A 22,962-nucleotide genomic window follows, 5' to 3' on the forward strand; every position below is an offset into this window, starting at 1 on the left:
ACAGAACAGCAGGCGCTGTGGTTAGAAAGCAGACTGCAACCGCAAGCGATGCAGGCTTGTGAAAAGAAGGAAAGATTTAACAAAGCGCAGAGCGCAACGATAATAGTTCATTTCAGAAGCTGAGTTTCGGATTCCAGGGAAGTGGCAAGCTGGCTTCCAGCAATATTTTAAAAATAATGTAGGGGAATTCCAGAAAAAAAGAGCTCTTTCATACAGACGCAATCAGCAACTGGTTTGAAGCAAAAAAGGAAGTGCGCTCCGCGGAGTGACCATTTGTTCCCTCGGAAGGCGGGACCGAGGATGTCATTCCCCGGAGGGGACTATCGGCAGCTCTGATATAAAATGCTCAACGAATACCTACTAGTGGCAGGCATTTCCCCAAAGTATTGTTGGTGGTCGATAAGCCGTTTACCCAACTCAACAAACACAAATCAACACAGTTCATAAATTCCCCAGGGCAAATGATTCTGCACCACTTCACCACAACACATAACCAGAATGATCAAACAAATAATCCATAAGATTGTTTATTTTATTTTTGAATGGCGCTAACAAAACCTAAACAATTACTCTGCTATTATCTTCCTGACCAAACCGATGCAGTTTTATACTTTAAAAAAAGTGATACAATCACAAAACAGGGACGATTTAACAACTGTACTGTTTCTGACAAGGGCTACATGTGAAATGTTTACTTCCAAGTGGTTTTACCTTGTATAGTTCGTTTGGATTGCGAAGCATCTCATGGTTTTGTAGAGATTGAGGGATTTTAGTTAGTTATGTATTGACAACCTCCCTTACCTTGTTTGGGACTTAATTAAACACACCTGATATGTTGCGCGAATTGCCACAAGACAGCTATTTAAAGCAGCTGCTTTGTGCATATGAGAGAAAGGAGTGGACAGTGCTGTTACTTACCGGGTGGGTGCGTGTGTGTGTGTGAGCGTGTGCTTGTGCGTGTGCATGTGCGTGTGCATGTGTGTGTGTGTGTTGTGGATCAAAAGAGAGAAGACTGTCTTGTTCTGCTTGGTGACCGAGACGAGCTGGTTTTACAGTGTTGGACTTCAACAGTGACGGGAGGTTGCTGTACCTGGAAGCTGGATAAAGTCGGTGACTTTGTTTCTGAATTTGATTTACCCGGGCAAGAGAAACGGGCCTCTCTCCCCTCTCTTATTGCACTTTAATAACTCTACTCAATTTCAATTGACATCATATTAGAGTACTGCGAGTACAGGACTATATTATACCTCGCTATCAACTGTTTTCTATATCTTCATATCAGTTAAGATCTTAACTACATTTAACAGAGATTAGTGATACTGTGTTGCTATTTTTTTAAGTGTCTATTTCTCTATTTAATGTGTGTGTGAGAGTGAATGACTCGTGAATGACTCGATAGGAAACGGGGTTAGTTAAAGTGGGAGGGCTTGTTTATTTGGTCGGTGGGAGGCGTGTGTGGGCGGCTCCTGATTTCTGCTGGAGTGCGCGGCACAGACTGATTGTGGCTCTTGCCTGTTTTATGTTTGGGTGTTTTATTTTATATAGAGGGATTTTGTATTGATTTTGAGTTTCACTGTTTGGCACTTTAATAAGTATTTTCTTGTTTATTGAATTAATTATTTATGTTCTTTTAATTTTGAGTTACTTCACTTTCAGGTGGGGGACGCTGTTGGTCTGAGCTGAGTGCTTCTGGAGCATCTGGGGCTGTCCCTCATCCACCCTCCACGGGCTGTGCATGAATGTGTGTCTCTCAAATAAAATACTTGTTTTTTAATTTTTAATTCTGCTCTCTGGAGTCCCTTATTCCTTCCGCCTCACTCTAATCAACCTGCTTTAGTACAGCTAAACCTCCATGGGTATTAAAGGTGGTGGCAGCTCGCTTGCTACCGGGTTCGCATACCCGTACTCAATCCAGAGAGTCTGAGGTTCAGACTGAGTGCCCGCTCTCTATACTGTATTCAGTGGGGAGCTGGGTTTGCTACAGTTGTTTTTCTTTTTGATATTTATCCTTTTTAAAAGCAATTAGAAGGCGCACCGTATCATAGTCTATCATTCTGCAAGTAATAAAGTGGAATAGTTGTATGCCTTTGTCTTATGTAGGTATCCACGTCAATTCAGGCCACTAAGATTCCAGTTTACAAAAGCTGCAAGAGTTTCCTTGTGACGGTTACCATGGCGATCACACACTCTATCATCAAGTCACATGAACGGGACCTGAGATGCTGCAAGTTCTTTTGCTTAAATACAAAGAAAAAAAAATATGTAGCCTAAAAAATCGTTTTGATAAGTCAAATATAAAATTAGTTTGACAAAATGTTTTGCCGGTACACAGTACCGGGCATACCAGCTTACTTTCACCTCTGCTTCTTCCCCATCCCTGCCAAACTATAATATAAATACACAATACCCTCTTTCAAGTGCAGGGCTTCTTTTTTTTCAGTGAGCTGCTGCTAATAAAAACCTTTGATTTGTTTGAGTTTTAATGGGTAAGCTTTTGTAGCTGTCAAGACAATTTTCTTTTTTTTTCACTTTGGTTTCTAGCTACACTATAAAGCAAACCCCAATAGACATAGAGGTACAATAGTTTTTTTTCATCCAAAATTAATCATTGAAACACAAACAGATAAGTCTGAACACATTCAAATATTAAACATGTAATATATAGTTAAATATTTAGCTAAATGTTAAATCTTGTAACTAGATTTATAAATTATATCTGAATGTACACATTTAAAAAATATTTATTTTCACAACATTTATAAATCTGGGGAAAAAATACAAGATTTAAGTTAAATCTGGAAAAAAGGACATGTTAAAATATGAATGTTTTTTTTTTTTTTTTTTTACACATGGCACCCCATAGGGCACATACATTGACCTCACCAAGCTTCTCCCAGACAAACAGAAGTTTCTTTGCTTGTAATAACTGTATTTCACCTATTAAAAACAAAGGCACTTTCAGACTCAACATTTCAGCCACAACACCTTTCTAATGTGAGTAGTATTTGGTGATTTTTTTTTTTTTTCTTACTAAAACTTTAATAATGGCTCATTTCAGTTTCAAAGATTCTTGGGCTTGAGGGCTTTGCCACTGGAGGAATCAGCTACAAGCTACGTGATATAGTTTCAGCCAATAGGAGTTTCTATTTTTCAATGTTATTGCAGCAGAAACCGCCCAGTTTGGAATACAGTTGTATTATGTTTTTGGCATATCACCAATATTAATAGTAATAACAGAACAAGAATTCTTATTTTAACATTGTATTCTCTACATCTTAATATAACATGCAAAGATAGCTATTGGTTGCCTCTAATTAAATGTTTCCTTTGCTTCTCCCTCGCCCCTTTCTTTAGCTTTTCACAAAATGGCTTCATAAAACTCCTTTACCTCATCCAATAATCTATGATTATGTAACCTTCTTTCTCAGCTATTGGAGTTACAGTAATAGACTTCTGTGATTTCTTATTCAGAGTTCACGTCCACCAGAAAATGTCTTCCTACAAACAGACAGATACCGATTGCCAGTATCAGGGCAATATTAAAATAGTTCAACATGGAACATTAATGCTCCTCATTGTGCATTTTATAGGTTTTGTTGGAATTCTTTCAAGTCAGGAATGCCTTCAGAAAGTCATCTGTCTTCACAGACTGATGTATGTGAGACTCCTTTTATAGAATAAAGCTTGAATAGGGTGGTAAAACAATACAGTAAGCATGCACTTATCAGTTATCATATTTATAAAGTCATACATCTTTACACAAGGAATAATGAATCAAATTATTGCAATGTTGGTTTACTTATTATTATGCTTCATTATTTTATATTAACTTTTAATCAAATCAAAGCACCGCACAGATTGCTGTTACAGACAGGCCTCTACTGGTACCCCAGATAATGATCACTACGACAGCACAGGCCTGTTCTTATCATGGAGCCAATAGCTGGCACTTACATGTTAGCCAAGAGTTGCAAAACAACTTGTGTTCATTTTTGAAGAGCTTCCACTAAAATAAAAAGCTGGTTCACACACTCAGGCAATGAAAGACAAACCAAGGACCCTGCAGGCAAAAAACAAAGAGCCGTGCTCTTGGCTCGCCTGTGGCAGTGCTAGAAAGAACACAGTGTTAGTGTTTGTAATTCATCTTTCGCAATAGGGTTATTTTTTTTGCTGTAATGGTTTATTAGAGGTACATAAACTTAAAAATGGCAAAACTGCCAGGTTGCTTGTCTAACGAGCTCTCTTTTCTACTTTTAGATCTCACTCAACAGCAATTGTGATACGATTTATGATTAAGGGAATAAAATGAGAAAGGATAACAGCTATCACAGCAAAGGCAGGTGTGAAAACACTTGTCAAATATAAACTATTGAGGTCAGGCCTGGAGATGCTCTCAAGATATATTATAGGGTCATAGCATTGATGAAAACCTGCAGGCTACAGTATATTTAGGTGAGGATTACAGACAACTAAAGAAAATACAAATGTATTTAAAACAAATAAAAACAAGGTAAAAACAAATGCATGGTGAAACTATATGCTAAAGTCAAAATCTAGGGTTCAATGGCCAACACACTGGATGAATCCTGAACTGCTAAACCAAAGGCTCCGGTTGCTGAGAGGACAGATGAGTCTTTATTTTATATTTCTCAATGCAGTTAACCAGAAGACATCTCATTAGCCTTTATGAAAATATTCTAATGGTGCAGATGTTGCCTTTTTAACAATAAACATATGGTAGAGCAAATGCTTGCATTTTTTTCTTAGGAATAATGTGATTTTGTATCAGACATAACTAGATTTATTTTCCTATTTTTAGAAATTACTGTAATAATCCATTTAAAGTAAAGGGCCTTTGTCTGTTTGTTCTGTCAAGGCAGAGCTATCTGCATGACAAAAAAAATGATTACCGTCACTACTACAGAATAATATTGAATAAGCAAATAAGGTGCTAGCATCACGCTCAAGTATATTAGAATGACTGATTTATAGGTTGTGAAATAAAATCTTATAATACGTGTTAAAATGTATGTGAGATATCATTCCTGATACAAACCTCTCTTTCATTGTGAATGTAATAAAAGTTGGTCTGCAAAACAATCTTAGGGGAATATCTATTATCAATCTTTTTGATCTACAAAACATGGAGGGAAAAATACATCTAAATGTTTAACCCCTGAAAACAATTGCAGTAGCTCTGATGGATAACCCAAATATCTCTCGCTAGACAATACAAAGTGAATGCCTGCCAAGATAAGCTGAATGCATTAAAGAGATCTAAAAATATAACAGAGTGCTGTAATAGAATCCAATTCTCTGAACTCAGAGTGAGCCTAAAATGTCAAGCTAAACGCTTGTAGCAAAAAAAAAAAAACGTGCATATAATGGGATTGCTTTTAAAGTACCACCAAAGCCAAATGAATTCAAACTCAAATGATTTCAACCTTGGGCTAAGAATTCAGTTGTCAGTGTTTCTGCAGCTTTAGATTTTTTGTCGGCTTTTCTGTTTTCCCTTTCACTGAACATTCTTGCAAGAAAACAATGCCTACTGTTTTCTTCATATATATTGAGACCCTGAAAGTAGAATTACCAGACACGACAAACAATTTCAAATCACAGTAATCAGGTTTTATTAGTAACATACAAGTAAAATTATACAGAGAAATTCACTACTAAAGTATATGAACTAGCCCTAATACCGAGTAACAGATCATGTAAAATACTTAGCTATTAGCTCTGGATAATTGGCGATGTCAGCCCTCTCCTGCCTTTTCCAATTGTGGTGAGTTTAACATGGTAAGGCAAACATGTAACCCAAACTCCCACCCCAGCCCACATAGTTTACCACTTGTGCTTCAGCCTTTTGCATAATTGCTTAGCAAATGATTGTTCATAGTTGCTTTGTTGCAAACTGTTTAGCTGCACCCCACATCTGCACCCTACCATGTATAGCCAACTCAGCAACTTCCTCTGTGACCTAGCTCAGATCACCTGCAATCGCTATCTTGTCTTTTTGCTGGATTACACATACACCACTCAGTAGTTTTCTACAAAACACACAAATGCAGTTATTAACTCCAGTTCTTAACTTAGACACTCTTGTGCAATATACCTGGGGTATCTACAACACTAATGGTGATGCATCTAGGTCTTAGGTTGTCTAGGTGCACACCCAAATCTTACCTGTCATTGAAATACATCCTACATTCCACCAGGGAGGAGCAAGTCATGCTGGGGTGCATACAAACAGACATGCTTAAAATCATTTCAATAAGTACATGATTGTCCTGAATTAATTGCCAATATTTCTCTACAAAACTTTCAGGAAGTATTGTAAGGTCCCTCGGGTCATAGAATAACGCATTTTTCTACATGTATTTCTAAGCAGAATACATAATAAAATAATTTAAAAAAAGACAAAACTAAAAAAAACACTCAAATATTGTGTTGAGAAAAAAGCGAAAAGTTTGTATGGTTTCTGAAGTACTTTATAATGTTTCCCAGAGTGTTCTAAAAAAAGGTCTAGATTTTTAGTGAATTTTTATAGGAAGAGAGTCAACCACAGCCAAAAAACGTCTGGTCTTGGCGGAGCATCCCACTGAAAAATGCTTGGTCCCGAAAGATTAAATAGCACACACAGAAATAAAAGTATTACCTACCCCTGTCGTGCAGTTACTCACAGCATGTCATTTAACAGATCAACTACAATACCCTATGGCTCAACAAGTCAGGATCTATTACAGAAATAGAGTCTGGTAAGAAAAAGAAAGTGTGTGTGTTTGCCAAGAGTGAGAGAACCAGGTTTGTAAATAAAAGCATCAGCATTAGAAAAACATAAAAGCAGAAAGCACTGCAGCTCTACCAGTTGACAAAGGTTGTGCTGTGTGTAGGACTGAGTCAGGAGCACTCTGATTTTAAAAGTGCAGGCACTGTTTGGTGTGTGTGCAGCTCTGCTATTTTTGCCTTGCACTGTATGTGATACACTTTTTCTTTATCAGCAGCCCTAATGGCTCCCTGTGCATCATTCATTTGCTCTTTCAATTCATCAGTTTCTTTTCTGAAATGAAGTTGGATGTCAGCATTAAGTGCTGAATTCTGGTTTTATTCCCTATGTAAGATTAACCTTGTCTTGTAACCAGTTATTTTGTTGCTTAATCAAATTGGAGCTGAACCCAATCGCTTGGATTGTTTCTATGCTCCACGCCCAAAAGAACGTCTTCTTTTGGTCCATGTTTCTCAATATACTTTGCTATCGTTCCTCTCATTTTCCTTAATGGCAAAGAACAACTACAGCAAAATATATTGCTACTATTCTACTAGTTTTGGGACTCTGCTGTCGAGCTCCCATATCCTCAGATTAAGTTGTTGCTACACTATGTCCAGACGCTCCAGTACTCAAGGCAATAACAACTCCCAACTTTTCTACTCTCATGGTAGTGTACTGCTCTGGCCAAACTGTGGCACTATACCCCTCACTGCTCTAGTCAGCCACTCAATACTACCCGTTCATTACCCCACTACACCCTTTAATCAGGGGTTGGTAAAACCAACACTATTTCCCTGCCTATAGCAACAGGGTTATAACCCTGATTACCAACAGGTTCTCTATGCAATTCACTGCGAGTCAATTCTAAGAAAAAAAATGTTCCCTGTTCATTCCCTACACTGGGAGTGAAAGATGTCTGACGTGTCTTAATGCAGGCGTGATAGGGTAGATAATATCCCTGCACTGAAAAGTTAATCTCCCACCAGCAGGTGGAAAACGAGGAACCTGTCCATCCAGCAGGCTCTGGCAACTACAGGGTTAACGTTCCATAGGAGTCGGCCTGCTAGGAGGCTGGTGGGGAGGAACAAGGTACTGGTTCCCAGCCCAGGTAATCAGCTAAGGGCGGAGTCAAGATGTACAAACGGGGCAGCCTCCACCAGTCAGGACAGTGTTGCTGGGACCAGGGAAGTGAAACCAACACATGTTTGCCGTGCCATGAGAAACACTCCAGCTTTATCTCCTGCAGAGTAACAAGGTAATGAATGCTTCAGAAGACTAAGAGCAACACCTCAGCTGCTGCAAGGATACTTCATGCTGAAATCAAACAGCAAGACTGTTTACCCAAACTTTTTTCTAAATGTGTTTGTGTGACAGGATGGTAGAGGATACTGGCGTTCTTAAGACTCAGAGGCAGAGTATTTTAGAAATGGGGGGTTATTTTTAATAAACCAAAACATAAATAAAACAAAGAAATGCCACACGGCAAAATAAAGGGCACAATGGCCAAAACAAAGATTTAAACACAACAGAAATATCTTAAACTAAATATACAAAACTCACAGTTATGAAAACCAGCAAACACACAGGCCCCAGCTCTTCATTGTTTCTCCTTTGTTCTCCTCCCTCTCCCCCGTGCTGCAGCATGGCCAGCTTTATATTGGCCAGCTGGGCCAATTAAACAATTAATAATATAATCCCCCAATTTGGTGATTGGGATCATGTGTTTAATTGGTGGCCATTCCAGCTCTGGTCTGTAGCTCCACTCCAGAGCCAGAATGGTCGCCCATCACGTGACCCCTTCCATTAAAGGGGCAGGACAACTTTGTCCTGCCACAGTTTGCTTCTCCCTTCCAGGCTAGTGTATAGCTTTGTGAATATTTTCATAAATTTTTAACAGTACCATTTATGTTTGCAGCCAGTTTTGTTGAATGTATTGTATAGTGCCATGAAAAACTATTTGCCCCCTGTCTGATTTTCTGCATTTTTGCACATTTTTCACATTGTATTTGGTCAGATTTTTTGTGGGTTGTAGTAGTATATAGAGGGAGTCTGAGAGAAAAAATGACACCAAAGTTTGGTGCTTCTTTCATTTGTTTGGTGTGCAAGGTAATCAAACATGCAATCTTCAGGTGTGAAAAAGTTATTGCCCCCCCCCCCCCCCTAGTTAACACAACCCAATTAAAGGGATCATTAGGGTCAGCTGTTTGGGTACTTTGGTTAACAACCAGACCTGATTTGGGCCAGCCCTGCCCAATATAAATCTGACTAGGGCAGCAGTGTGGACTAGTGGTTAGGGCTCTGGACTCTTCACCTGAAAGTTATGGGTTCAATCCCAGATGGGGGACACTGCTGCTGTACCCTTGAGCAAGGTACTTTTCCTAGATGGCTCCAGTAAAAACCCAACTGTATAAATGGGTAATTGTATGTAAAAATAATGTGTAAAAAATAATGTAATTGTATGTAAAAATAATGTGATATCTTGTAATATACCTGGATAAGGGCGTCTGCTAAGACTAACTTTGGCCCTTACCATCAGAGTGAAGTTGTCAGCACGTAGGTTCTACAGGGATTATGCCACGAAAAAAGAAATTCCTGAAGACCTCTGGAAAAAAGTTGTTGATGCCTATCAGTCTGGAAAGGGTCACAAAGCCATTTCTAAGGCTCTGGGGCTCCACCGAACCACAGTCAGAGCCATATTGTCCAAATGGAGAAAGTTTGGGACAGTAGTGAATCTTCCCAGGAGTGGCCATCCTGCCAAAATCTTTCCAAGAGCAAGGTGTAAAATCACAAAGAACCCTAGAACAACATCCAGGGATCTCCAGGCGTCTCTCGCCTCGGCTAAGGTCAGTGTTCATGACTCCACCATCAGAAAGACACTGGGCAAAAATGGGATTCATGGCAGAGTAGCAAGGCGGAAACCATTGCTCACTAAGAAGAACATGAATGCTCGTCTCAAGTTTGCCAAAAAGCACCTGGATGATCCTCAAGAGTTCTGGAACAATGTTCTATGGACAGATGAGTCAAAAGTGGAACTTTTTGGCCGACATGGGCCCCGTTATGTCTGGCGAAAATCAAACACTGCATTCCACAGTAAGAACCTCATACCAACAGTCAAGCATGGTGGTGGTAGTGTCATGGTTTGGGGATGCTTTGCTGCATCAGGACCTGGACGCCTTGCCATCATTGAAGGAACCATGAATTCTGCTCTGTATCATAGAATTCTACAGGAGAATGTCAGGCCATCCGTCCGTGAGCTGAAGCTGAAGTGCAGCTGGGTGATGCAGCAAGACAATGATCCGAAACACACAAGCAAGTCTACATCAGAATGGTTGAAGAACAAGATATTTAAAGTTTTGGAATGGCCTAGTCAAAGTCCAGACCTAAACCCCATTGAGATGTTGTGGCAGGACCTGAAACGAGCAGTTCATGCTCGAAAACCCACAAATGTCACTGAATTGAAGCAGTTCTGCATGGAGGAGTGGGCCAAAATTCCTCCACGGTGCTGTGAGAGACTAATTAATAACTACAGGAAGCATTTGGTTGCAGTTATTGCTGCTAAAGCTGGCGTAACCAGTTATTGAGTCTAAGGGGGCAATTATTTTTTCACACGGGGGCATTGGGTGTTGCATAACTTTCTTTAATAAATAAATGAAATATGTATTACATTTTTGTGTTATCTGTTCACTCAGGGTCCCCTTTATCTAATATTAGGTTTTGGTTGAAGATCTGATAACATTTAGTGTCAAAAATATGCAAAAATGCAGAAAATCAGACAGGGGGCAAATACTTTTTCACGGCACTGTACATAAACTTTGCTTAATTTTAATTTGAATCACAATGACTCTACGTGTTGTTCTGGGGCCTTCTACAGCATGTACTCCTGACTTCTCATTGAAATTCAATAGCGAATCTAGACTTCCCACGTCTCAGGTCCCTTCATGGTAGCCAATTTGTAAGAAAACAAGGCCTACTGTTATCTTAATATATACAGGTATAATTATACAGAGAAATTCACTACTAAAGTATATGAACTAGCCCTAATACCGAGTAACAGATAATGTAAAATACTTAGCTATTAGCTCTGGATAATTGGCGATGTCAGCCCTCTCCTGCCTTTTCCAATTGTGGTGAGTTTAACATGGTAAGGCAAACATGTAACCCAAACTCCCACCCCAGCCCACATAGTTTACCACTTGTGCTTCGGCCTTTTGCATAATTGCTTAGCAAATGATTGTTCATAGTTGCTTTGTTGCAAACTGTTTAGCTGCACCCCACATCTGCACCCTACCATGTATAGCCAACTCAGCAACTTCCTCTGTGACCTAGCTCAGATCACCTGCAATCGCTATCTTGTCTTTTTGCTGGATTACACATATACACCACTCAGTAGTTTTCTACAAAACACACAAATGCAGTTATTAACTCCAGTTCTTAACTTAGACACTCTTGTGAAATATACCTGGGGTATCTACAACACTAATGGTGATGCATCTAGGTCTTAGGTTGTCTAGGTGCACACCCAAATCTTACCTGTCATTGAAATACATCCTACATTCCACCAGGGAGGAGCAAGTCATAGCGAGTCTAGACTTCCCACATCTCAGGTCCCTTCATGGTATCCAATTTGTAAGAAAACAAGGCCTACTGTTATCATAATATATACAGGTATAATTATACAGAGAAATTCACTACTACTAGAGTAGATGAACTAGCCCTAACACAGAATAACAGATAATACTTAAAATACTTAACTATTAGCTCTGGACAATTAGCGATGTCAGCCGCTCCCCTGCCTTTTCCAACTGTGGTGAAGTTAACATTGTAAGGCACACATGTAACACAAACATCCACCCCAACCCACAATAGATATAGGTAAAGTGAAGATAAGGGAAAAAACAAGCCACTCATTATTAAGGAAGGATGTAGAATAATCTACAAGAAAAGGTTTGCTGAGGAGGAGGGAAATTGCACAGTATGGGAACAAAACCCTTAGGATCAAAGCCACAGTAATAAGCACATACAAAATATATAACAATAAAGTAAAAAAAAAACTTAAGAAATTAAGTAAGAAAAAAAATTTAAGACCTAGGATGACCCTTACTGCCTGCTGTGAGACCGCATTGACAGGAATTCATGACTCAGTATTTTCTCTGGCACAGTTCGTATTCAGTTTCATATAAAAAATAAACGATCAATTAAGGGTAATGGTGGCTTGCCAGTTACTGTACACTTACATTAAAAGATAGTTTTGCAATGGTTCTTGATATGTTTTAATTTAAACATGAATTCTGAGGTAAAATGACAGTGCTCTCCTGATCCTGCTATAGGTTTTCCATAATGGTTATCCAAAATGTTTGTTATCTTTAAGTTTCAGTGTTAAAACAAGAAATGGATCTTACACATTGTGAAGGGGTTCACCCCGCCCCTGTGTTTATTTGTATTTGTGTTGTATTATTATGATTTAAAGGTATTGTTTGGTGTTTAAACACAATACTTTGTTATTGTTGTTTTACAGCATGGATGAGGTTAAAACTCCCCATCCAGCTAAACGTGTGCATAATGTGACCATTTCCAAATTAATTAAGTGATTACCAATTTGAAGACGGTCACGTATATGTAAAGAGCGGATCAGCGCTCATCAGGGTTGGTTGGTTCAGAGAGGAGGAACATAATAAGTAAGATATAAAAAAACAATTGCTACTCGTGCTGGTAGAATTATTGTATCTGTTTGTTTTGGCCACCATGCCATTTTATTTTTAGTACCAGTGTTTTGTTTTGTCTGCTGCTGCCATCCCCCACTGTATGAAGCCTTGGTGTACTTCTGAATAGTAACCTCTCCTTTGATGCCCAAATCTCCTATGTAGTCAAATCCTCCTTCTACCACCTCCGAAACACTGCCCGGGATTCTTGTTCGTTGCCACCCGGAATTCCTGTTCAACACCGCCTGTGATTGCCAGTTCGTCACCACCCGAGATTCTTGTTCGTCACCACCCGGGATTCCTGTTCGACACTGCCCGGTATTCCTGTTCAGCACCGCCCGGGATTCCTGTTCAACACTGCCCGGTATTCCTGTTCAACACCGCCCGGGATTCCTGTTCAACACCGCCCGGGATTCCTGTTCAACACCGCCCGGGATTCCTGTTCGTCAGCGCCTGGGATTCCTGTTCCTCACCACCCGGGATTCCTGTTCAACAGCGCCCAGGATTCCTGTTTGACAGCGCCCGGGATTCCTGTTCGACACCGCCCAGGATTCCTGTTTGACAGCGCCCGGGATTCCTGTTCGACAGCGCCCAGGATTCCTATTCGACACCGCCCGGGATTCTTGTTCGACAGCGCCCGGGATTCCTGTTCCACACCAGCCGGGATTCCTGTTCGTCAGCGCCCGGGATTCCTGTTCCTCACCACCCGGGATTCCTGTTCGACAGTGCCCAGGATTCCTGTTCGACACCGCCCAGGATTCCTGTTCGACAGCGCCTGGGATTCCTGTTCGACAGCGCCCGGGATTCCTGTTCGACAGCGCCCGGGATTCCTGTTCGACAGCGCCCGGGATTCCTGTTCCTCACCGCCTGGGATTCCTGTTCCTCACCGCCTGGGATTCCTGTTCGACAGCGCCCAGGATTCCTGTTCCTCACCACCCGGGATTCCTGTTCGACAGCGCCCGGGATTCCTGTTCGACAGCGCCCGGGATTCCTGTTCGACAGCGCTCGGGATTCCTGTTCCTCACCGCCTGGGATTCCTGTTCGACAGCGCCCAGGATTCCTGTTCCTCACTACCCGGGATTCCTGTTCGACAGCGCCCGGGGATGCCTGTTTGACAGCGCCCAGGATTCCTGTTCGACAGCGCCCGGGATTCCTGTTCCTCACCGCCTGAGATTCCTGTTCCTCACCGCCCGGGATTCCTGTTCCTCACTACCCGGGATTCCTGTTCGACAGCGCCCGGGGATTCCTGTTCGACAGCGCCCGGGGATGCCTGTTTGACAGCGCCTGGGATTCCTGTTTGACAGCGCCCGGGATTCCTGTTCCTCACCGCCTGGGATTCCTGTTCCTCACCGCCCGGGATTCCTGTTCAACAGCGCCTGGGATTCCTGTTCAAAAGCACCCAGGATTCCTGTTCAACAGTGCCCGGGATTCCTGTTCCTCACCGCCTGGGATTCCTGTTCAACAGCACCTGGGATTCCTGTTCGAAAGCGCCCGGGATTTCTGTTCGACAGCGCCCAGGATTCCTGTTCCTCACCGTCCGGGATTCCTGTTCGACAGTGTCCGGAATTCCTGTTCAAAAGCGCCCGGGATTCCTGTTTGACAGCGCCCGGGGATGCCTGTTTGACAGCGCCTGGGATTCCTGTTCGACAGCGCCCGGGATTCCTGTTCGACAGCACCTGGGATGCCTGTTTGACAGCGCCCAGGATTCCTATTCCTCACCACCCGGGATTCGTGTTCCTCACCACCCAGGATTCCTGTTCGACAGTGCCCGGGATTCCTGTTCGACAGCGCCCAGGATTCCTGTTCGACAGCACCTGGGATTCCTGTTTGACAGCGCCCGGGGATGCCTGTTTGACAGCGCCCAGGATTCCTGTTCGACAGCGCCCGGGATTCCTGTTCGACAGCGCCCAGGATTCCTGTTCGACAGCGCCCGGGGATGCCTGATTGACAGCGCCCAGGATTCCTGTTCGACAGCGCCCGGGGATGCCTGTTTGACAGCGCCCGGGATTCCTGTTCGACAGCACCCGGGATTCCTGTTCGACAGCGCCCGGAATTCCTGTTCGACAGCGCCCGGAATTTCTGTTCGACAGCGCCCAGGATTCCTGTTCGACAGCGCCTGGGATTCCTGTTCGAAAGTGCCTGGGATTCCTGTTCCTCACCACCCGGGATTCCTGTTCGACAGCGCCTGGGATTCCTGTTCCTCACCACCCGGGATTCCTGTTCGACAGCGCCTGGGATTCCTGTTCCTCACCACCCGGGATTCCTGTTCGACAGCACCTGGGATTCCTGTTCGACAGCACCCAGGATTCCTGTTCGACAGCGCCTGGGATTCCTGTGTGACAGCGCCCGGGAATACCTGTTTGATAGCGCCTGGGAATACCTCTTTGATAGCGCCTGGGATTCCTGTTTGACAGCACCCGGGATTCCTGTTCTTAACCGCCCGGGATTCCTGTTCGACAGCGCCCAGGATTCCTATTCAACAGAGCCCAGGATTCCTGTTCGACAGTGCCCAGGATTCCTATTCAACAGAGCCCAGGATTCCTGTTCGACAGTGCCTGGGATTCCTGTTTGACAGCGCCTGGGATTCCTGTTTGACAGCGTCTGTGATTCCTGTTCAACAGCGCCTGGGATTCCTGTTCCTCACCACCCGGGATTCCTGTTCGACAGCACCCGGGGATGCCTGTTTGACAGCGCCCGGGGATGCCTGTTCGACAGCGCCCGGGATTCCTGTTCGACAGCGCCTGGGATGCCTGTTTGACAGCGCCCAGGATTCCTATTCCTCACCACCTGGGATTCGTGTTCCTCACCACCCAGGATTCCTGTTCGACAGCACCCGGGATTCCTATTCGACAGAGCCCAGGATTCCTGTTCCTCACTACCCGGGATTCCTGTTCGACAGCGCCTGGGATTCCTGTTCGACAGCGCCCAGGATTCCTGTTCGACAGCGCCCAGGATTCCTGTTCGTCAGCGCCTGGGATTCCTGTTCGACAGCGCATGGGATTCCTGTTCGAGAGCGCCCAGGATTCCTGTTCCTCACCGCCCGGGATTCCTGTTCCTCACTGCCCAGTTTTCCTGTTCGACAGCGCCTGGGATTCCTGTTCCTCATCGCCCAGGATTCCTGTTCGATAGCGCCTGGGATTCCTGTTCCTCACCGCCCGGGATTCCTCTTCCTCACCACCCAGGATTCCTGTTCGACAGCGCCCGGGATTCCTGTTCCTCACCACCCAGGATTCCTGTTCGACAGCGCCCGGGATTCCTGTTCCTCACCGCCCAGGATTCCTGTTCAACACTGCCCAGGGATGTCTGTTCGTCACCACCCGGTGATGCCTGTTCATCACTGCCCATGGGTCTATCAGTGCTGTGGTCGCTGCCAGCACCACCGACAGGTCTGGAGGAGCCAGCCTGTCTGCTGTGAGTATTGCCGCTGACAGCGTTACCACTGCTGGCTGCATGTCCAGAGGAGCCAGCATTTCCGCAGCCGGCGTTGCCACTGCTGGCTACACGTCCAGAGTTGCCAGCCTTCTCACTGTCAGCATTGCCGCTGACAGCACTGCCACTGCAGGCTGCAGGTCCAGAGGAGGCAGCATTTCCGCTGCCGGGGTGTGCTGCACCATTGTCAGCCTTTCCACTGCCAGCATTGCCAATGGAGGAGGGCCTCGCACCGCTGTCAGCCTTTCTTCTGCCAGTGTTGCCAATGGAGGATGGTCCCACACCGCTGTTAGCCATTCTGCTGCCAGCGTTGCCAATGGTGGAGGGCCCACACCAATGTCAGCCTTTCTGCTGCCATCCTTTTTGCTGCCAGTGTTGCCACTGGACGACGTCCTCACATTGTGGTGCCAGGCCGACAGATAGAGCTGCTGTTGCTGCCTCTGCAGCCAGGAGACCAGTTACCATCACCTGAGGGTCCTTTGCTGCTGTCTCCTGTGGATTTGTTATTGCTGCTGCCCGTGAGCCCATTGAAATTGTCTGAGACTTTTAGGCCTTTAATGGGAGAGGTGGCCTTTTAGGCCATGTATGCTACGCACAAGGGGGGACGGGGGACGGGACAGGGATGGGGGGGGGGGGGGGTTATGTTACCCTGTGTTTATTTGTATTTGTGTTGTATTGTTATGATTTAAATGTATTGTTTGATGTTTAAACACAATGTTTGTTATTATTATTCCCCATCCAGCTAAACGCATGCATACTGTGGCCTCTCCAAATTACAAATTAATTCAGTGATTACCAATTTGGAGATGGTCACGTATATATAAAGAGCGGATCAGCTGCTCATCAGGATTGGTTGTTCACTCATGCTGGTGGAATTATTTTATCTGTTTGTTTTGATCACCGTGCCGTTTTGTTTTGTGTACCGGTGTTTTGTTTTGTTTAAAGGTTTTATTTGTAATTAATAAACAAATAACTCATTTGCAACTCACCCGTAGTATGCTGTGTGTGCCAACTTCCTGGTCTGTGATGTCATGTGGTTAATAGTGTGCAGGTGAAGGTGATTAAAGAACAGACAGACAATTGTAATCCAGGTGAAAAGGTTTGTTTTATTTGTTTTTGTCCAGTGCCTGACGGCGAAACAAACAGTAAACAATAATGAAGGTAAGTAATACAGCGGTGTGTATTACTTAATTTATAATCCCCGGGTTTGCCCCGGAAATAATAGTCTTGTTTTTATTATACACCCACACAAAACACATACACAAGTCTGTTAGTGCGTGAATTAGTGCTAGTGGTGTAAAATACAGTTTATAGTGATACGAGACCAGTGCTGTTCCGGGTTTGTGCTGGCCTCTGGCGACAGCTCTGGAACGTGTTAGCTGTCTAGTGAATACAAACAAACAAATAGACAGAACAAATGAAACACTCACAATTTTCACCAAAAAAAAACCACCGGTCCACCCAGGTCACTTCTTAATAACCAAAAACGAAGGAACTGATTACGAGTCTCCGTCCCCTTTTTATGCTGTCACGCATGACCCCTTGGTAAACGAATGCAGCTGCCTTTACAATCAGCGGCTGCTACATTGTTTACCTTCTGGGTCAATACGTTCTTGCAACGGAGTCTCGTTTTCTTCTGGCTGACTCCCCGACCCGGAAAAGAACTGTCAGTCCAGCCCATCAAAAGAACTCTGCCATCGCTGCTTAGCGCCCTCACAGGTCGGGAGGGAGATTTACCACCAAGATTCATTATATTTCTGTCACACGTCACCACTCGACCATCTTGTCACACACATCGTAAGACCTTGTATTGCAGGAAAAATCAATAGTTAGCATCGAAATAATGTATCTGAGCGTGTCATTCACAACCCCTGATATATGTTTATCTGTTTTTGTTTCCTAGTTGTTTCTTCAAGTTAGAGGCCATTGAGGAGTTTAAAAAGAAGAGGCTGGAATGTGTAAAATCTAAACAAAAACATATGGCACTGGTACAACAGTAAAACAGAGCTGCCATTTAAAAAAAAGAAAGCCAGAAGTTGTGTATAAGCCTCATGTACAAATCATTGTGAACCCTATGGCTATACAGTATCAAATATTTGGAGTGTGTTTATGAAATTGATAGTAATTGTGCTAACACAAATGAATCAATACTTGAGTAAGTAGCATCAAATTACATGTTCTTACTTTTTACTGTTCAGTTACATTTTATGATGTTTGAAATAAGTCCGAGTGGTCCTGTGACAAGGATGGCTGTGAGGTGATGTCACAGACCCGGAAGATATACACAGACACTTAGACAGCACTGGGGTAAGAATGGCACTGCTGCGCGTTTATTACAAAATAAAAGGTTTGAACAAACACTGAACAAAACAGCACGGTGGCCAAAACAAACAGACAAACAAAACAGACACGAAACCAAACCAAACAACAAGTACTGTGCTGGTGCTTCCAGCACGAGTAGCAATTTTTATTTTTGTTTTTAATTCTCTCTCTCTCTCTCTCTCTCTCTCTCTCTCTCTCTCTCTCTCTCACATACATTGTATTTATATTAAATACGTAGCTATATTAATAAGTGGGTCAATACATAAAGAGAAGCATGAATTCCCAAAACTGAAACAGATGTTCCTAAACTTTTGTCCAGGGACCACTGTGGTCTGTGAAAAAATCCCCAAATTATGTTGAAAAGAATACTGGGACACTGCAGATTAACAATTTACAAATCTAAAGTCTGTAAATCAAAATTCAAATGTGAAGTAATGCTACAGTGCTATTGGTGCTTTAGATTAGAGTTACAGATGATGATTTTGACATTGTAGTTACACAGCGTGTAACAAAGAGCAACTGTGCAGCATTTTAACTGTTAACGCATGTGTTATTAGAAATGTGTATTTTTCCAATAAAAAAAAAAATGTACTTCGTTGTGCTGAGCAAATTAGTGTCAGTATGACTTGGAAATGTACCGTAATTACATTGTGCCTGTTTGGGGGAATTACTGGAATTACTGGATTTGGGCATCATTCTCGTAAGAAATTGTGTTAAATGTGTCTGGTTTTGAGATCTGCAAATTAGTAGTTAAATGACAATGATTTCCAAAAATAAATTAAGAAAGTCAGTGTTAACTGACTGCAAAGTGGTACTGGAGAGATTTTTCAACTTTTTTTGCTTTGCAAAAAAACCTCAAAATATAAGCATTGAATTAGTTTTTTTGTTTCCAGCAATCATTCACTCATCTACTTGTGTGGTGAAAACAAAAGTGGTCGGTTTGATGACACCACTTCCCTTCTGGGCATTAATTGACTTAATACTTGTGACATTAGCAATCCTGCTTTTTACCACAGTGTAACTGGCATACAGACAGAAAGCAGTAGCATATAACCCCAGACAATACAATACAAATTCTTTTTTTTAAGCTTTGTACTCTATTTGTCAGGGTTAACAAACTGGATATCACTCAATTTAAAAACTGGCATTGCTACATTGTGGCTTCAATATATGTTCTCACCACTATAAATAATACTAAACATTTTAATAGATCTATCCCAGCCTCCACCTATCAGCCATCTATTATTATTATTATTATTTATTTCTTAGTAGACGCCCTTATCCAAGGCAACTTACAATTGTTACAAGATATCACATTATTTTTACATACAATTACCCATTTATACAGTTGGGTTTTTACTGGAGCAATCTAGGTAAAGTACCTTGCTCAAGGGTACAGCAGCAGTGTCCCCCACCTGGGATTGAACCCACAACCCTCCGGTCAAGAGTCCAGAGCCCTAACCACTACTCCTCAGTTCACCCCCTAGCTATTCTTTCTAAGTTCTGGCATTGCTTCATGAATAAGTCCAAAATTCCCTCCACAGAGCTCATTCCTGGAACTGTAGTCTCACCTACTGAGGGTGGGAGTCAGTGATGTGGGACTAGGGTAGACCCAGTAGGCTCAAGATTTGCCCTTACTTATGCTAACTGCTTTTACTTTAATGGAATGTGATCTTCATCACTAGTAACAGACCTCACTGTCTCGTACTGGTGTGGGTTCTAGTGACTGGGGTGAACTTCAACACTTTGAATTCTACAACAATAAAGCAAAAGTAAAATCTGTTTGTCTGTCACGTTAAGAACATAAGAAAGTTTACAAACGAGAGGAGGCCATTCAGCCCATCTTGCTCGTTTGGTTGTTAGTAGGTTATTGATCCCAGAATCTCATCAAGCAGCTTCTTGAAGGATCCCAGGGTGTCAGCTTCAACAACATTACTGGAGAGTTGGTTCCAGACCCTCACAATTCTCTGTGTAAAAAAGTGCCTCCTATTTTCTGTTCTGAATGCCCCTTTATCTAATCTCCATTTGTGACCCCTGGTCCTTGTTTCTTTTTTTCAGGTCAAAAAAGTCCCCTGGGTCGACATTGTCTATACCTTTTAGGATTTGAATCAGATTGCCGCGTAGTCTTCTTTGTTCCAGACTGAATAGATTCAATTCTTTTAGCCTGTCTGAATATGACATGCCTTTTAAACCCGGGATAATTCTGGTTGCTCTTCTTTGCACTCTTTCTAGAGCAGCAATATCCTTTTTGTAACGAGGTGACCAGAACTGAACACAATATTCTAGGTGAGGTCTTACTAATGCATTGTAAAGTTTTAACATTACTTCCCTTGATTTAAATTCAACACTTCTCACAATATATCCAAGCATCTTGTTGACCTTTTTTATAGCTTCACCACATTGTCTAGATGAAGACATTTCTGAGTCAACATAAACTCCTAGGTCTTTTTCATAGTTCCCTTCTTCAATTTCAGTATCTCCCATATGATATTTATAATGCACATTTTTATTGCCTCCGTGCAGTACCTTACACTTTTCTCTATTAAATGTCATTTGCCATGTGTCTGCCCAGTTCTGAATGCTGTCTAGATCATTTTGAATTACCGTTGCTGCTGCAACAGTGTTTGCCACTCCTCCTAGTTTTGTGTTGTCTGCAAATTTAACGAGTTTGCTTACTATACCAGAATCTAAATCATTAATGTAGATTAGAAATAGCAGGTGACCTAATACTGATCCCTGTGGTACTCCACTGGTTACCTCGCTCCATTTTGAGTTTTCTCCTCTAATCAGTACTTTCCGTTTTCTACATGTTAACCACTCCCTAATCCATGTGCATGCATTTCCTTGAATCCCTACTGCGTTCAGTTTGAGAATTAATTAATCTTTTATGCGGTACTTTGTCAAAAGCTTTCTGGAAATCTAAATAAACCATGTCGTATGCTTTGCAATTCTCCATTGTCAATGTTGCATCCTCAAAAAAGTCAAGCAGGTTAGTTAGACACGATCTCCCTTTCCTAAAACCATGCTGACTGTCTCCCAGGATATTGTTACCATATAGGTAATTTTCCATTTTAGATCTTATTATAGTTTCGATAAGTTTACATATAATAGAAGTCAGGCTTATTGGTTCGGTTTTGTCTCCCTTTTTTGTGGATCGGTATTACATTTGCTATTTTCCAGTCTGTCGGTACAACGTTATTTTTTACACAGCACTAATACATGCATATAAAGAGGTAGAGTGCACACAACAACCCCCCCCCCCCCCCCCGTGAATTGATATATCAGCATATAACTGGACAAGACATATTAGCTTCGTATAACCTCTATGTTGGTGCCCTATGGAAAAATGTAAATGTGTCTGTTTGCAAATTCATAGGTGGCTGAAAACTTATTTGACCTGATTGGTAATATTTTTCAGATGTGTCTAGTCTAATTAAACAATTGATACAATACTGTTAGAGAGAATATCTCAAAACTTAAATAACAATATTTATTTTCAAAGGAAACCACATTCTGTAATGCTACTGTATATATTTCTGACTATAAGAATGATATTGCTTTTGAGGTGATGCTTTATGTCAACCGGTCAATATTAACAGTAATAAATTTAGTTAAACTTTAATAGCAAGTGGTTTTGTATAATTTCAGGTTTTATTACAGTACAGGTGGCTCTGGTAGTGACAGCTCCTCCCCTCTGGGCTCGGGGAGCGGCGGCTCCTCCCCTCTGGGCTCGGGGAGCGGCGGCTCCTCCCCTCTGGGCTCGGGGAGCGGCGGCTCCTCCCCTCTGGGCTCGGGGAGCGGCGGCTCCTCCCCTCTGGGCTCGGGGAGCGACGGCTCCTCCCCTCTGGGCTCGGGGAGCGACGGCTCCTCCCCTCTGGGCTCGGGGAGCGACGGCTCCTCCCCTCTGGGCTCGGGGAGCGACGGCTCCTCCCCTCTGGGCTCTGGGAGCGGCGGCTCCTCCCCTCTGGGCTCGGGGAGCGGTGGCTCCTCCCCTCTAGGCTCTAGAGTCAGCGGGGCTCCTCTCGCTTGCTCCCACTTTTGGAGCAGCAGGTCTAGCTCCGTCGGCTCCGGATCTGGCAGCCCCATCTCTTGCCTCCACTTCCTGTTTTGCTTTTGTTGAGCAGCGGTGTTTTTATTGATCTGCGCGATCAATTCCTCAAAACTATCTATTCTCTGTGTGTTGTAGGGGCGCCCACACACGCTGCCACCACATGTAACAGAATTGCACTTCTCCGCGGTTCATTGCCCCTTTAAAACAGACCCAGCACACAGGAAATTAAGGTTTTCAGCGCTTACTCGCTTTTTTTAATAAACCAAATGAACCAAAACAAAATAAACAAAACAAACACCTAGCTCTTTCTTGAGCACTATACTAAAACACAAAACAGGAACCTAAACTATATACTAAATAAAGTCATGAATTTTTACTTGTACATTAGCTCAGCTGCTACAAGACAAGACATGAACATGAAAAGCTGTTTGCACAGTATACTGTGCTTGTTTGGCAGAGCTACAGTATATTTAAACACCATTTTAATTGGTTTTTATGTCAAAATCACAACTGCAGCTTCTTCAATTAAATAATCAAGTGTCACATTACATCCTCTGCATTGCTAAGCTGTGAACAAAGCAGAGCTCATAAATGACAAACATTCTCTGTCCTAACAAGCAGCATTCTTGTTTGCTCTGGCATATTAAATGATTGATCTCATTTTTTACTTTAATATTATAACAATGTGGAACTGC

This window comes from Acipenser ruthenus, chromosome 4 (genome assembly GCF_902713425.1).
Source record: "Acipenser ruthenus chromosome 4, fAciRut3.2 maternal haplotype, whole genome shotgun sequence".
NCBI lineage: Eukaryota > Metazoa > Chordata > Actinopteri > Acipenseriformes > Acipenseridae > Acipenser > Acipenser ruthenus.